This window comes from Rattus norvegicus, chromosome 15 (genome assembly GCF_021556685.1).
Source record: "Rattus norvegicus strain SHRSP/BbbUtx chromosome 15, alternate assembly SHRSP_T2T, whole genome shotgun sequence".
Lineage (NCBI taxonomy): Eukaryota > Metazoa > Chordata > Mammalia > Rodentia > Muridae > Rattus > Rattus norvegicus.
This window is the reverse complement of record NC_141548.1, coordinates 20,471,579-20,486,485: the sequence shown is the minus strand read 5'-3', so window position 1 is coordinate 20,486,485 and position 14,907 is coordinate 20,471,579.

Here is a 14,907-nt window from a genome sequence, read left to right as displayed (position 1 = left end):
TGTTTGTGTTTCTTATCATTAAAAGGAATGCCTTCAGGAACTTCTTGTTTTTGCATTTTTTCATTGGATATTTTATGTATTTACATTTCAAATGTTATCTCCTTTCCCAGTTCCCCCCTCCCATCCTTCTTCCCCCTGCTTCTATGACAGTGTTCCCCCTAGCACCCATACCTTCCCACTTCAACACCTTGGCATTCCCGTACACTGGGGAAACTAGCCTTGACAAGACCAAGGGCTTCTCCTCCTATGGATGCAGGACAAAGCCATCCTCTGCTACATATGCAGCTGGAGCCATGTGGACCCTTTGGTTGGTGGTTTAGTCCTGGGAGCTCTGGGGCGGGGATGGGGAGGTCTGGTTGGTTAATATTGTTGTTCTTCCTATGGGGTTGCAAACTCCTTCTGCTCCTTCAGCCCTTTCTCTAACTCCTTCATTGGGATCTCCTTACTCAGTCCTGTGTTTAGCTGCAAACATCTGCATCTGTATCAGTAGAGCTCTGGCAGAGCCTCTCAGGAGACATCCATATCAGGTTCCTGTCAGCAGGCACTTCTTGGTATCAGCAATAGTGACTGGGTTTGGTGGCTGCATATGGAATGAATCCCCAAGTGGGGAAGTCTATGAATGACCTATGCTCCAATCTTTCTCCCTGTATTTCCTTTCGTGAGTATTTTGTTTCCCCTTCTAAGAAGGACTGAAGCAGCCACACTCTGGTGTTTGTTTTTCTATACATGCATATGGTCTGTGAATTGTATCTTGGGTATTCTGAGCGTTTGACTGATATCTACTTAGCAGTGGGTGCATACCCTATGTGTTCTTTTGTGACTGGGTTACTTCACTCAGGATAATATTTTCTAGTTCCATCATTTGCCTAAGAATTTCATGAAGTCATTATTTTTAATAGCTGAATAGTACTCCATTTTGTAAATGTACCATATTTTCTGTATCCATTCCTCTGTTGAAGGGCATCGGGGTTCTTTTTTTTTTAAAGATTTATTTATTTATTATATATAAGTACACTGTAGCTGTCTTCAGACACACCAGAAGAGACATCAGATCCCCTTACAGATGGTTGTGAGCCACCATGTGGTTGCTGGGATTTGAACTCAGGACCTCTGGAAGAGCAGTCAGTGCTCTTAACTGCTGAGCCATCTCTCCAGTCCCCGGCATCGGGGTTCTTTTCAACTTCTGGCTATTATAAATAAGGCTGCTATGATCATAGTGGAGCATGTGTCCTTGTTATATTTGGAGCACCTTTTGGGTATATGCCCAAGCGAGGTATAGCTGGGTTTCCAGGTAATACTATGTCCAATTTTCTAAGGAACCTCCAGACTTTTCCAAAGAGATTGTACCAGCCTTCAATCCCACCAACAATGGAGGAATGTTCCTCTTTCTCCACACCAGCATATACTGTCACTTGAGCTTTTGATCTTAGTCATTCTAACTGAGTTGAAAACTCTGGGTTGTTTTGATTTGCGTTTCCTTGATGACTAAGGATGTTAAATATTTCTTTAGGTGCTTCTCAGCCATTCTCTATTCTTCAGTTGAGAGTTCTTTGTTTAGCTCTGTACCTATTTTTTATTAAGATTTATTATATATAAGTACACTGTAGCTGTCTTCAGGCACACCAGAAGAGGGCATCACATCATATTACATTTGGCTGTGAGCCACCATGTGGTTACTGGGAACTGAACTCAGGACCTCTGAAAGAGCAGTCAGTGCTCTTAATGGCTGAGCCATCTCCCCAGCCCTGTACTCCATTTTTAATAGGATTATTTAGTTCTCTGGAATCTAACTTCTTGTGTTCTTTGTGTATATTAGATATTAGCCCTCTATCAGATGTAGGATTGGTAAAGGTCTTTTCCCAATCTATTGGTTGCCATTTTGTCCTATTGACAGTGTCCTTTGCCTTATAGAAGCTTTGCAATTTTATGAGGTCCCATTTGTTGATTCTTGCCCTTACAGCATAAGCCATTGGTGTTCTGTTCAGGAAATTTCCCCTGTGCCTATGTGTTCGAGCGTCTTACCCACTTTCTCTCCTTGATCCACTTGGAGGTGAGCTTTGTACACAGAGAGAAGAATGGATCAATTTGCATTCTTCTCATGCTGACCTCCAGTTGAACCAGCACCATTTGTTGAAAATGCTATCTTTTTTCCACTGAATGGTTTTAACTCCTTTGTGAACGATAAAGTTTGTGGGTTCATTTCTGGGTCTTCAATTCTATTCCATTGATCTACCTGCCTGTTTCTATACCAATACATGCAATTTTTAATCACGATTGCTCTGTAATACTGCTTGAGGTCAGGGATGGGGATTCCTCTAAAAGTTCTTTTACTGTTGAGAATAGTTTTCACTATCTTGGGTTTTTTTGTTATTCCAAATGAATTCGTAAATTGCTCTTTCTAACCCTATGAAGAACTGTTTTGAAATTTTGATGGAGATTGCATTAAATCTGTAGATTGCTTTCAGCAAGATGGCCATTTTTACTATATTAATCCTGCCAATTCACGAACATAGGAGATCTTTCCGTCTTCTGAGATTTTCAATTTCTTTTTTCATAGACTTGAAGTTCTTGTCATACAGATCTTTCACCAGAGTCACACCAAGGTTTTAATATTATTTGTGACTATTATGAAGCTTGTCATTTCCCTAATTTCTTTCCCAGCCTGTTTATCCTTTGAGTAGAGGAAGGCTACTGATTTGGTTGTGTTAATTTTATACCCCGACACTTTGCTGAAGTTGGTTATCAAGTTTAGGAGTTCCCTGGTGGAATTGTTGCGTTCACTTAAGTATACTATCATATCATCTGCAAATGGTGATATTTTGACTTCTGCCTTTCCAATTTGTATCCCTTTGACCTGCTCTTGTTGTCTAATTGCTCTGTCTAGGCTTCAAGTACTATATTGAAAAGAAAGGGAGAGAGTGGGTAGCCTTGTCCAGTCCCTGATTTTAGTGGGATTGCTTCAATTTCTCTCCATTTAGTTCGATGTTGGCTACTAGTTTGCTGTATACTGCTTTTACTATGTTTAGGTATGGGCCTTGACGTCTTGATCTTTCCAAGACTTTTATCCTGAAGGGCTTTTGAATTTTGTCCAATGCTTTCTCAGCATCTAATGTGTTTTTTTTCCTTTGAGTTTGTTTATATGCTGGATTACATTGATGGATTTCTGAATCATTGAACCATCCCTCCATCCCTGGGATGAAGCCTACTTGATCATGGTGAATGGTCATTTTGATGTGTTCTTGGATTAGGTTTGCAAAAGTCTTATTGAGTATTTTTGCATAGATATTCATAAGGGAAATTAGACTGAAGCGCTCTTTCTTTGTGGGGTCTCTGTGTGGTTTAGATACAGTGTAATTGTGGCTTCAAAGAACAATTTGGGTGGTGTTCCTTGTGTTTCTATTTTGTGGAATAGTTTCAAGAGTGTTGGCATTAGGTCTTCTTTAAAGGTCCGATAGAATTCTGCACTAAACACATCTGGTCCTGGGCTTTTTTTGGTTGGGAGACTTTTAATGACTGCTTCTATTTCTTTAGGAGTTATGGGACTGTTTAGATGGTTTATCTGATCCCGATTTAACTTTGGTACTTGATATTGTCGAAAAAAATTGCCCTCTTCATCCAGACTTTCCAGTTTTGTGGAGTATAGCCTTTTGTAGTAGGACCTGATAATTTTTTGAATTTCCTCAGATTCTGCTGTTATGTCTCCCCTTTCGTTTCTGAATTTGTTAATTTGGATACACACTCTGTGCCCTCTGGTTAGTCTGGCTAAGGGTTTATCTACCTTGTTGATTTTCTCAAAGAACCAGTCCTGGTTTTGTGGATTCTTTGTATAGTTCTTTCTGTTTCAATCTACTTGGTTGATTTCAGTCCTGAGTTTGATTATTTCCTGATGTCTACTCCTCTTGGGTGTATTTGCTTCTTTTTGTTCTAGAGCTTTCAGATGTGTTGTCAAACTGTTCGTGTATGCTCTCTCCAGTTTCTTTTTGGAAGCACTCAGAGCTGTGAGTTTTCCTCTTAGCACTGCTTTCCTTGTATCCCATAAATTTGGGAATGTTGTGCTTTCGTTTTCATTCAATTCTAAAATGTCTTCAATTTCTTTCTTTATTTCTTCCTTGACCAAGTTATCATTGAGCAAAGTGTTGTTCACCTTCCATGTATACGTGGGCTTTCTGTCGTTTTTATTGTTATTGAAGACCAGTCTTAGTCCATGGTGCTCTGATAGAATGCATGAGATTATTTCCATCTTCTTGTATCTGTTGAGGCCTGTTTTGTGACCAATTATATGGTCAATTTTGGAGAAGGTACCATGAGGTGCTGAGAGGAAAGTATATTCTTTTGTTTTAGGATGAAATGTTCCATAGATATCTGTTAAATCCATTTGGTTCATGACTTCTGTTAGTTTCTCTTAGTCTCTGTTTAGTTTCTGTTTCCATAATCAATCCATTGATGAGAGTGGGGTGTTGAAGTCTCCCACTATTATTATGTGTGGTGCAATGTGTGCTTTGAGCTTCAGTAAAGTTTCTTTTATGAATGTGGGTGCCTTTGCATTTGGAGCATAGATGTTCAGAATTCAGAGTTCATCGTGGTAGATTTTTCCTTTGATGAGTATGAAGTATCCTTTCTTATCTTTTTTGATAACTTTTGGTTGAAAGTCAATTTTATTGGATATTAGAATGGCTAGTCCAGCTTGTTTCTTGGGACAATTTGCTTGGAAAACTTTTTTTCCAGCCTTTTACTCTGAGGTAGTGTCTGTCTTTGTCACTGAGGTGCGTTTCCTGTAGGCAGCAAAATGTTTGGTCCTCTTTCCATATCCAGTCTGTTAGTCTATATCCTTTATTGTGGAATTGAGCCCATTGGTATTAGGAGATAATAAGGAATAGTGATCCTTCAATTTTTGTTGTTAGAGGTGGAATTACGTTTGTGTGACTATCTTCTTAAGTGTTTGTTGAAAGAGGATTACTTGCTTTTTCAACTCCTTGTGTTGGAGTTTTTCATCTTTTTTTTTTTTCTGTATGCCTGGATTTGTGGGAAGATACTGTATAAATTTGGTTTTGTCATGGAATATCTTGGTTTCTCCATCTATGGTAATTGAGAGTTTTGGGCTCAGTGTTTAAGAGCACCGATTACTCTTCCAGAAGTCCTGAATTCGATTCCCGGCAATATGGTGGCTCACAAGCATCTGTAAATGGATCTGATGCCCTCTTCTTGTGTGTCTGAAGAGAGCCATAGTGTAGTCACATACATACATACATAAAATAAATAAATCTGAGAGAGAGGGAGAGGGAGAGGGAGACGGAGAGGGAGAGGGAGAGGGACAGGGAAAGGGAGAGGGGGAGGGAGAGGGAGAGGGAGAGGGAAAGGGAGAGGGAGAGGGAGAGTTAGTTTTACTGGATATAGTAGCCTGGGCTGGCATTTGTGTTCTCTTAGGGTTTGTATGGCATCTGCCCAGGATCTTCCAGCTTTATAGTCTCTGGTGAGAAGTCTGGTGTAATTCTGATAGGTCTGCCTTTATATGCTATTTGACCTTTCTCCCTTACTTCTTTTTTTATTCTTTCTTTGTTTTGTGCATATGGTGTTTTGACTATTACGTGATGGGAGGAATTTCTTTTCTAGTCCAATCTATTTGGAGTTCTTTGGGCTTCTTATATGTTCATGGGCATCTCTTTCTTTGGGTTAGGGAAGTTTTCTTCTATAATTTTGTTGAAGATGTTTACTGGCCCTTCATTCTCTTCTATAACTATTATCCTTAGGTTTGGTCTTCTCATTGTGTCCTGTATTTCCTGGATGTTTTGGGTTAGGAAGTTTCTGAATTTCACATTTTCTTTGACTATTATGTCTACATTTTCCATGGTATCTTCTGCCCCTAAGATTCTCTCTTCTACTTTTTGTATTCTGTTGGTGATGTTTGCATCTATGACTCCTGATCTCTTTCCTAGTGTTTCTATCTCCAGGGTTGTCTCTCTTTGTGATTTCTTTATTGTTTCTGTTTCCATTTTTAGATCCTGGATGGTTTTGTTCAAATCCTTCACCTGTTTGTTCATGTTTTCCTATAATTCTTTAAGGGATTTTTGTGTTTCCTCTTTAAGGGCTTCTACTTGTTTACCTGTGTTGTCCTGTATTTCTTTAAGGGAGTTATTTATGTCCTTCTTAAAGTCCTCCATCATCATCATAAAATGTGATTTTAAATCCAAACCTTGCTTTTCCAGTGTGCGGGGGTATCCTGAACTTGCTGTGGTGGGAGAACTGGGTTCTGATGATGCCGAGTAGCCTTGGTTTCTATTGCTTAGGTTCTTGTGCTTGCCTCTCACCATCTGGTTATTTCTGGTGTTAGTTGGTCTTGCTGTCTCCAACGGGATCTTGTCCCTCTTGTGGACCTGTTAGTCTGTGAGTGAGAGCACTCCTGGGAGACCAGCTCTCTCTGGGCAGAATTTGGCTATGGAGGGATATGGGCCAGCTTAGTTCTGTGTACAGATGGAGACTAGAAGGATACTGTCCCAGGCTGTTCCATGGTTCCTGTGTGGTCCTGGTGGGTCCCTCTTTGAACAGTTAGTGGAGAGAAAGTGGTAGACTCATCTGTGGGCTGTGGGCTTAGGAGTGAGAGCACTCCTGGGAGACGAGGTCTCTCAGGACAGGACTTGGGTATGGAGGGCTGTGGAATAGCCTTAGCTCTGGGTGCAGATGGAGACCAGAAGGGCCATCAGGACCTTCTAAAACTAAACACGGAAAGGAAAGAAAAGGAAATGTTAACAGGTATACAGTGGTATTTTTTTCCAACCATGTGGAACAGTTTTCTTACTTGAAAGAAAACTGAGGGGAGTGGAGAGATGGCTCAGTGGTTAAGAGCACTGACTGCTCTTCCAGAGGTCCTGAGTTCAAATCCCAGCAACCACATGGTGGCTCACAATCATCTATAATGAGATCTGATGCCCTCTTGTGGTATGTCTTGAGACAGACATAGTGTACTTATATAATAAATAAATAAATAAATAAATAAATAAATAAATAAATAAATAAATAAATCTTTCAAAAAAGAAAGAAAACTGAAACAGCTGAAGATAATAATAGTTAGCCATTTCCAGATTGTTTGTGTTTTCTCTTATTTATAGTTGCTAGATTAAAAAAAAATCTAATTATTTGTGTGTGAATGCATGTCTTGCCTTTGTGTATGTGTGTGTACCTTGTGCATGCAATACCTGCAGAAGCCAGGAGAGGTCTCCTGGACCTAGAGTTACAGATGATTGGGAGCTACAAAGCGGGTGCTGGGAGTTAAGCCTGTGTCCTCTGGCAAAGCAGCCAGTGTTTCTAACCCCTGAGCCATCTCTCCAGCCTTTGTTTCTAGATTTTATAAGATACATAACATCATATAGGTCTATATGCCATGAAAGTCGAAGAGAAAATGTCCAGGGGAATAACGGAAGCTAACAGAAGAGAAGGTTGAGGAAGGGGAGTGTGAAGGGGAAGGAAGGAGATATGCTTGACAGACAATGCATACCCATAGAATGTCTCCTCGTGAAGCACAGTACTGTGTGTAATGAATGCACAATGAAACATAAAATTTGATTTCCTGAAATAAAAGAAACACCAAGACTTTTGTACTTACTGAGTCAGAAATGCTCATGCAAGATGTAAGGTTCATCACAGAAGTCTCCCAAAGTGTGCAAAAAGAAAATACATTCAAGGACTGGAGAGATGACCTAATGGTTAAGAGCACTGACTGCTCTTCCAGAGGTCCTGAGTTCAAATCCCAGCAACTACATGGTGGCTCACAACCATCTGTAAAGAGATCCGATGCCCTCTTCTGGTGTGTCTGAAGACAGCTACAGTGTACTTATATATAATAAATAAATATTTAAAAAAAAAAGAAAATATATTCAAGTGGCTGAACACCAGGCATTTTGAAAGCCTCCTGTCATGTTAATGAGCAGATTGCTTGTAAGAACTAGGAAATATGTGGTTATAAAATAAAATAAGTTAATCTTGGAAATTCATCAGATGATAGTTTTTCTCATGGACTAGAGGAAGAGTATTATAAGCATAAACCCCTCTTCCTGGGTCAAAGCCTCTTTTCATGCAGTGAACATGAACTCATTAGTCAGACACTAATGAGTAGGTACTCACTTTAACCATTGTTCTAAAGAATAAGCCATGGGCTTAGGTTGCAGAGTTCTTCCGTAGATAAACCCTAAAGCAGTGCTCTTTTCTCACCGTATGGGCAGAGAAGTAAGGAAGAGAATGTAGAGCTCATGAGGACTGAGGGATGGGTGCTTGGAAACCGATGTCTTCACGCTGGAAATGCAATTGCTACCCAACTTCTCTTCTTGGGGGCAAGCCGAAAACACAGTCTTAAGCTGCCAACAGTATTGAATTGTTGAGGCTTAAAACATTCATCTTCTTACATAGTGAATATTTGCACGTAGACCTTGGAAACACACCTGCTCATGCATATACACACATGTGAATGTACACACACACACCTGAAAGAGTTGATGGTAGAGGTAAGATTCATCATGAACTAATTTCTCCCAAGGAATTCAAGGAGCAAACACCTTCCCAGCCTCCAGAAGACTTTTTCTTTTCTTTTTTCTTTTTTCTTTTTTTCTTTTTTTTTTTTTTTTGATTTATTTATTACATAGAAGTTCACTGTAGCTGTCTTCAGACACACCAGAAGAGGGAATCAGATCTCATTACAGATGGTTTTGAGCCACCATGTGGTTGCTGGGATTTGAACTCAGAACCTCTGGTAGAACAGTCAGTGCTCTTAACCACTGAGCCATCTCTCCAGCCCCCAGAAGACTTTTTCAAAGGCTCTAACCTACTTTCTTTTATGTAATGAGTATAGCGTTTATAAGCACCGAGTATTACATGCTTGGAAAACCTAATGCCCTTGTTCACTAGTGCTGGCAGAGGATACAAGACCTTGTCTTTTCTTTCTTTTTTTATTTATTCACTTTGCATCCCAATCACTGTCTTCCCTCCCAGTCTCCCCTTCCCCCATCCCCTTCTCTAAGAGAGTGGAGCTCCCCCTGGGTATTGCCCTACCCTGGCACAGCAAGTCTCTGCAAGGCTAGGTGCATTCTCTCCCACTGAGGCCAGACAAGACAGCCGCATTAGAGGAACGGGTTCCACAGACAGGTAATAGCTCCTGCCCCAGTTGTTGGGGAATCTACATAAAGACCAAGCTGCCCATCTGCTATATTATTGGGGGTGGGAGGGTAGGTCCAGCCCATGGCTTTGGCTACACCTTGTCTTTCCAAAGGCTCCAACACACCTCACACACCAAATCCGCAGTATGTAAGCACTAAAGAATGTGTAAAATAGATGTTCGAGCTGTGTGCTTAGAAACAGAACATGTTCATGCTGGGAGAAATATTCACAGCATATTAACCTCTCTCAGTACTGCCAAGATTGGTCTTAATTCACTGTGTAGTCCAGGCAGTCTTTGAACTTAAAAAAAAAAGTTTATTTATATGAGTACACTGTCACTGTAGCTGTCATCAGACATAGCAGAAGAGGGCATCAGATCCCATTACAGATGGTTGTGAGCCAACATGTGGTTGCTGGGAATTGAACTCAGGACCTCTGGAAGAGCAGTCCATGCTCTTAACCACTGAGCCATCTCTCCAGCCCCAACTTTCAATTTTGATCCTCCAGTTTCACCACTGTAAGTGAGCTTACAACACTGTACCTCCAGGTCCAGCTCAAATCTTCTTAAAACTGAAACTGCTGAGGGATTGCCATCTTCGAGGTGCTCCCTAGGAAGTCTTCAGTGATAATGAACTTGATCAAAACGGGAAGAGAGGTGGTGTGTGTGTGTGTGTGTGTGTGTGTGTGTGTGTGTGTGTGTGTGTCTTGGTTAGGGTTTCATTGCTGCAAAGAGACACCAGGACCAAGGCAACTATCATAAAAGGAAACATTTAATTGGGGCTGGCTTACAGTTTCAGACGTTCAGTCCATTATCATCATGGAAAGAAACTGGGTAGCACCCAGGCAGACGTGGTGCTGGAGAAGGAGCTGAGGTTCTACATCTTGATCTGAAAGCAACAGAAGACTGTGTACACACTGGCCATAGCTTGACCTCAAAGCCTACCCCCACAGTGACTTCCTCCAACAAGGCTGCATTTCCTACTACTGCTATTCCCTGTGGGTCAAACATTCAAGCACAATAGGGGGGCATCCCTATTCCAACAACCACAGTGTGGCTGCTCAAACTTTTAACTCCAGCATTTTAAAGCCTGATGTAAGGGAATTACAATAAGTTCAAGTCTGGTCTAGTCTACACAGTGAGTTTCAGGCCATTCTAAATACAGAGTGAGATCTTGTCTCAAAAAAAACAAAAAAACAAAAAAAACAAAAAAACAAAAACAAAAACAAACACAAACATCCAGGGTTGGGTGTAGAGGCACAGGCAGATCTCCCTGAGTTCAAGACCACCCTGGTCTACATTATGAATTCCTGGTAGGCTAGCTTGAGTCCCACATAGTGAGACCCTATCTCAAAAAAATAAATTGGTTGGGGATTTAGCTCAGTGGTAGAGCGCTTGCCTAGGAAGCGCAAGGCCCTGGGTTCGGTCCCCAGCTCCGAAAAAAAAAAAAAAGAACCAAAAAAATAAATAAATAAATAAATTAAGCATAAATTAAGCCAAGTGGTGGTGTTATATGCCTTTAATTCTAACACTCAGGAGACAGGGCCAGGCAGATCTCTGAGTTTGAGGCCAGCCTGGTCTACAGAGAAGTTCCAGGTCAGCCAGGTCTACACAGAGAAACCCTATCTTGAAAAAAAAAAATATATATATATGGTATGATATATAGTGTGGTAGTTTGAATATGCTTGGCCCATAAGAGGTGCTACTATTAGGAGATGTGGCCTTGTTGGAGGAAGTGTGTCACTGTGTAGGTGAGCTTTGAGAGCTCCCAGTGCTCAAGCTCTACCCAGTGTGGAAGAGTTAGTCATGGCTGCCTTTAGATCACGATGTAGAACCCTTAGTTCCTTCTCCAGCATCATGTCTGCCTGGATGTGGCCATGTTTCTTTCCATGATGATAATGGACTGAACCTCTGAAACTGTAAGCCAACCCCAATAAAATGTTCGTTATGAGAGTCGCCTTGGTCCTGGTGTCTGTTCACAGCAATGAAATCCTAAGACAGACAGACAGACAGACAGACAGACAGACAGACAGACAAAAACAAAAAGACCAAACAGGTGGAGAGACAGTTCAGTGATCACAAGCGCTTCCTCCTCTTACAGAGGATCCAAGTTTCGTTCCCAGTACCCACACCATGTGACTCACAACCACCTGAAACTCCAATTCCAGGGAATCCAGCTGCCTCTCCTGGCACCTGTATAGTGGCACATACATTCACATAAGCATACATACATACATACATACATATAAATTAAAAATAAGTCATCTTAAAATATTTTATGTGTATTAGTATTTTGCGTGCATAAATATCTGTCCACCACATTCAGAGAGCAGAAAGGACATAGAATTCCCAGGAAACTGGGTATGATCTGTTTTTCACCATCCATCAGGTGCTGAGAACTGAGCCTGGGTCTTCTGCAAGAGCAAGAACTCTTAACCACTGAGCCAGTCCTCCAAACATTATCTTAAAAACAAACACTGAACTTCGTAGTGCAAGGCTTTTATCCTGGCACTCCAAAGACACAAGCAGGCAGATCTCTGTTCGTTTGAGATCTGCAAAGGCTGCCTAACAAACAAGCAAGCAAAAAAACTAAAATAAAGGGGTTGGGGATTTAGCTCAGTGGTAGAGCGCTTGCCTAGGAAGTGCAAGGCCCTGGGTTCGGTCCCCAGCTCCGAAAAAAAGAAAAAAGAAAAAAACTAAAATAAAAATCAAACAAACAAAAAGGAGGAGGAGGAGCTAACTTGAAAGCTGCCATAGCCCATGAATCGGGGAAGATTCATAACCTTTCTGGGCCTCGCTTACCCCACCTCTGACATCCGCATATTCTCTGTGCATGGAGGATGGTTGTGTTGGAGCTGTGCTTTGTGTACCTGCCTCCAAAGGCATTTGGGTTCCACGGGAGTGCTTCCTTTTCAGTTTAAGGCAAGGACTTTTTAGCCTCCTGCCCCAAGGAGCTCACCCAACCTAGATATCCTGGAAAATCTGGGTTTCCCAGCCCAGGCTCTTTCCTTTAATCCACACCAGGAAAGTGGCTAAGAGACTGCCCTAGAGATAACCTCCATGGCAGAAGGGATGCATTAGCACAAACAAGGCATTTGTATACCTGTGGATGACTTGTTCTCCCTACAGACTGACAGAAGGAAGGAGGCATACACACACACACACACACACACACACACACACACACACACACACACAGAGAGAGAGAGAGAGAGAGAGAGAGACAGACAGACAGACAGACAGACAGACATAAACACAAACACACGGAGACAGAGGGGGAGGGGGAGGAGGAGAGGGAGAAGGAGAAACTTGTCCAAGGTAACACAGCTGGTACCTGGTAAGCCTCCTGGGTGTTCCTCTAGAATCTTGTCAGAAAAGGGCTTGGGTCCCTGGCTTGCTTTCCTGAGTCCATCGGTCCAGTCAGAACGCACAGGTAACCTCCTCTAGGAAATCCCTGGTCCTAGAGTCAAGCCTGGTAGTCCACACCAGTCCTAGATAGCACTTGGGGGGTAGAGGCAGAAAGATGAGTAGTTCAAGATCTCAGCTACACAGGAAGTTCAAGTACAGCCTGGTCCACACAAGACCTTGTCTCAAATAAAAGAAAACAAGGAAGCCAACGGCAGAGTTCCTGAGGCATAAGCAGTGTTTGTTTTCCAGGAGCCCTGGGCAGCAGCACCTGGAGTTTGGGAGAAAGGACTTGAGGACTTGGGAGTCAGAAGAGACACAGTGCTACAAATCTGAATCGTCCTCTCCTGGCCAGATTCACAGCGGAAATCCTAACACTCAAGGTGACAGAAAGGAGGGTACTCTGGAGGCAATTAGGCCATGACAATGGAGCTCTCATGAGTGCGATTTCTGCCCATTTTGTTTGTTTTAGACAAGGTTTCCCTATGTAGCCGAGGGTAGTCAGACCTCTCCACCTCCCTGCCTCAGCCTCCTGGGTGTGGAGATTACGGTGTGTTCCACCACACTGGACCCTAAAGACCTGGTCCTCCCTTTCCATGTTTACACAGAGACCACGAGGCGCTGCCTTTGAGGACACAGCACTCTGCCTATGTCTTGATCTGGACTTTCTCTACCCTCCAGCACTGTGAGAAACAAAAGGCTACTACTGTTTGTGAACAACAGTGTTTACAGGTTTATACAGCAGCCTGAAAGACACCCCTAAACACACACACGTAATGGAGAGCCATGACAAGTCTGAACAGAGGTGGGATAAGAAGATTCCTTTGGTGCTTGCCTGCTTTTTTTCCTTCCTTCCTTCCTTCCTTCCTTCCTTCCTTCCTTCCTTCCTTCCCTCCCTCCCTCCCTTCCTTCCCTCCTTCCTTCCTTTTTTAAAAACTAAGCATATAGGGGTTGGGGATTTAGCTCAGTGGTAGAGCGCTTGCCTAGCAAGCACAAGGCCCTGGGTTCGGTCCCCAGCTCTGAGAAAAAGAAAAGAAAAAAAAAGAAAGAAAGAAAAAGAAAAGAAGAAAAGAAAAAAAAACTAAGCATATAGAGGTGGGAATGGGGCTAAATTGGTAGAGTCTCGTCAGGAATGCACAGGAGTCTGGATTCAATTCCCAGAAATAAAAAAAAACAAAAAACAAAAAAACTAGGCATGATTGAACATGCTTGCAATCTTACCACACGGGAGGTAAAGGCAGGAGGATGAGGAATTTGAAATCATCATCACCTGTATAACAGAGCTCAAGGCAGTTCAGGCCACAGGACACATTGGAGCAAAAGGGAGAGAGGGAGGGAGGGAGGATGGGAGGGAGGGAGGGAAATAAAAAATAAGAGGAGCAGCAAAATGGCTCAGTGGCTAAGGAACCCACCAACAAGCCTTTCAATCTCAGGGACATGCCTTTAATCCCAGCACTCAGGAAGCAGGAACAGAAAAATCTGAATTTGAAGCATCCTAGTCTACATAGTATGGTGGTGCCTTAAGAGGGGGAGAAGGAAGGAGGAGAGTAGATGGCGCCAGATGCTGGGTGGAGTGTAGACAGGACCATTGGGTGAGGTTACAGCCTGGTGGATCTCGAGGAGGGTGCAGGCCAACCTTCTCCAGGACAGTGCTCCAGTAAGGAGGCAGGGTGCCAACCACCTTTCACCCTTTCTCTGGCCCTGTTTCCCCACAGATCTCGTCCCTGCTCCACTCCTGGGGTGGACAGCTTGGCTGATAAAGTCCAGGGAGAGGCCACTTTACTTCCTGGCCCAATGGGGGGAAAGAAAGAAAGAAAGAAAGAAAGAAAGAAAGAAAGAAAGAAAGAAAGAAAGAAAGAAAGAAAGGAAAGGAAAGGAAAGGAAAGGAAAGGAAAGGAAAGAACATGACTGTGCCTAGGTATGGTGAAGGGGAAAGTTTACTGTAGATAAAGGGAGAACACAGCCAGAGGTAGGAACATCTGGGAGAGTCCAGAACGAACAGGACCTTGAGCCCTGTGAAAAGAGAGAAGGGAGAGGGGAGGGAGGAGAGGGGGAGGGGGGAGAGGAAGGGAGAGGTGGAGGGCGAAGAGGGAAGAGGGGAGAGGAGAAAGAGGAGAGCCATATAAAATAGTAAAAGATGGATCAGAAGGGGATCGGTAATCAAAACGTCTGTAACATATAGGGAAGGGCGGCTGGGAAAAGGACAGCCACACCCTGTAGCTGGGAACTTGGCAGCCAGGTTTGCTTTGTTATGTTAATGAACACCTCCGCTATTTTTTCCCCCCCTGCGGATTTGAGACCTCACACTGGGCTGCTGCAACTCCCTAGGAGTTCGAGCTGATTTCTTCATTGGGTGGCTTGAA